Source organism: Epargyreus clarus, unplaced genomic scaffold (genome assembly GCF_041222505.1).
Source record: "Epargyreus clarus isolate Ecla_fem2 unplaced genomic scaffold, WU_Ecla_fem_2.2 ptg000022l, whole genome shotgun sequence".
Lineage (NCBI taxonomy): Eukaryota > Metazoa > Arthropoda > Insecta > Lepidoptera > Hesperiidae > Epargyreus > Epargyreus clarus.
The window spans coordinates 3,491,934-3,494,433 of record NW_027332229.1 but is presented as its reverse complement, the minus strand read 5'-3'; the positions used below and the strand labels follow the sequence as shown (position 1 = coordinate 3,494,433).

Sequence of the window (2,500 nt, the reverse complement as noted above, 5' to 3'; positions counted from 1 at the left end):
TGTCCGGGCCTGGTGAGATTTCCCGTGTTGAGTCAAATTAAGCCGCAGGCTCCACTCCTGGTGGTGCCCTTCCGTCAATTCCTTTAAGTTTCAGCTTTGCAACCATACTCCCCCCGGAGTCCAAAATCTTTGGTTTCCCGGAAGCTGCCCGCCGAGCCATTGTAGTAACGTCGGCGGATCGCTAGATGACATATTTACGGTTAGAACTAGGGCGGTATCTAATCGCCTTCGAACCTCTAACTTTCGTTCTTGATTGATGAAAACACCTTTGGCAAATGCTTTCGCTGATGTTCGTCTTGCGACGATCCAAGAATTTCACCTCTAACGTCGCAATACGAATGCCCCCAGTTATCCCTATTAATCATTACCTCGGAGTTCTGAAAACCAACAAAATAGAACCGAGATCATATTCTATTATTCCATGCACGAAATATTCAAGCAGCATTTTGAGCCCGCTTTGAGCACTCTAATTTGTTCAAAGTAAAATTGTCGGCCCATCTCGACACTCACTGAAGAGCACCGCGATAGGATTTTGATATTGAACCGGCGTTTTACCGCCGGCTCACCGACGATATGCTCCGCAAACGTGTCAGTATCACCGCGGATGCGGTGCACCGACAGCGCGGCGCACAAATGCAACTACGAGCTTTTTAACCGCAACAATTTTAGTATACGCTATTGGAGCTGGAATTACCGCGGCTGCTGGCACCAGACTTGCCCTCCAATTGTTCCTCGTTAAAATATTTAAAGTGTACTCATTCCGATTACGAGGCCTCGTAAGAGTCCCGTATCGTTATTTTTCGTCACTACCTCCCCGTGCCGGGAGTGGGTAATTTGCGCGCCTGCTGCCTTCCTTGGATGTGGTAGCCGTTTCTCAGGCTCCCTCTCCGGAATCGAACCCTGATTCCCCGTTACCCGTGACAACCATGGTAGTCGCAGAAACTACCATCGAAAGTTGATAAGGCAGACATTTGAAAGATGCGTCGCCGGTACTGGACCATGCGATCGGCAAAAGTTATCCAGATTCATCAAAATTAACGACTTCGGACGCGAGGCCCTCCGTCGATTGGTTTTGATCTAATAAAAGCACTCATCCCATCACTGGTCAGAGTTCTGATTGCATGTATTAGCTCTAGAATTACCACAGTTATCCAAGTAACTGAGTAAGATCTAAGGAACCAAAACTGATATATTGAGCCATTCGCGGTATCGCCTTAATACGGCTTGCACTGAGACATGCATGGCTTAATCTTTGAGACAAGCATATAACTACTGGCAGGATCAACCAGGGAGCTGACAGTCACTCGCGGACGAATGTAGCCGTCGTCGCTCGGACGAGAACACGACACATATCGACGCGGTCGCGGGCGCGTCCGCGTCGAATGATGTTTCGTTTTTGAACTCGTCGTACCTTTTAATATTGTACGCTCTTTGTTTTCGATGGTTCGTGCAGCGTCAACGGAGTATCTCATCCGATTGTCGCAACGATCCAACGAGAGAGTGTGCGCGCGATTTACTAATAGCGCAACTCCGAATTGGATGGTTCACGGCGAGACAATTTAAGATTCACGTTTCATTATTATCTTTTAACACAAACGCGAACACTGAAAACAGATTCAGCCCGGTGTTTGAGAGACGTCGTCCTTGGCGTTAATTTTTATAGCGCCTTATAGAGGACCGTCGCCATAGGCGACGTGCAATTCATTTGTAGGATCGATACGTGAACCGAGACGAGTTTAAACAATCGCATCGGTCGATCCGCACTGTTCAATAAAATGTTCAACGTTCGAAAAGTCCCACGGCGCAACGTGGAAGCGCGCGTTGTTGTGTTAATCGTGACATCGCGACGAATTGTAAAGTTCGACACAAAATCCACTCGAAACACCACCAACACGAGAGTGCGCACACTACGCGTGAAACCATCGAACGAACTCTTGTATGCGGCATGCAGTCCGTTGTCGAAGTCGGTCAGTCTGTGTCAGCAGGCGGCAGTTATCCGCCGCCCGTTCAGTCTCACCGCGCCGACAACGCACTACACGTCGCCCGCCCCATGTGTATGCGGCGCTCCTGTTATGACGCGTGGCAGACGGAGCGACAACATATGAACATATGATAGTCCGTCGGTGGTTCGGTCCGGTGGGGTGACGATGGTCGCCGGTGGGGGTGGGCTAGCCCTGGGGGGTGCGGGGGAGAGTGGGGGGAGGGGGTTTGGGGGGGGGGTGTAGGGGGGGGGGTTCGCCGGTTGGGGTTCGTCGGCCGACTTTGCTGCTGCCGCTGCTGCGTCTACCGCGTTATTATTATTATTATTATTATTTTCTGTTTTGGTTTTTTTGATTTCCAAAAAAAAAAAATTTTTTTTTTTTTTTTTTAATTTTTTCATTCCCCTCTTGTCCATACACCTTTTTAACTTTATTTGCGTATCGTATTAGTCAGATCGTGACGTGACAGTTTGTGCGCTACTCTCAGTACAGAGTTAAATAATTTCTCAATATAATAGCAT

General features: G+C 48.6%; 1 non-coding gene across 1 annotated transcript in view; it reads right to left on the bottom strand.

Annotated features, from left to right (window-relative positions):
* LOC140751434 (small subunit ribosomal RNA) overlaps window positions 1–1,292 on the bottom strand; it is a 1,903-nt gene extending 611 nt beyond the window's left edge. Inside the window, exon 1 of the ribosomal RNA XR_012103343.1 lies at window positions 1–1,292. This exon is cut by the window's left edge and continues 611 nt beyond it. This is a non-coding gene — a ribosomal RNA (small subunit ribosomal RNA).
* Window positions 1,293–2,500: the final 1,208 nt, after the last annotated feature.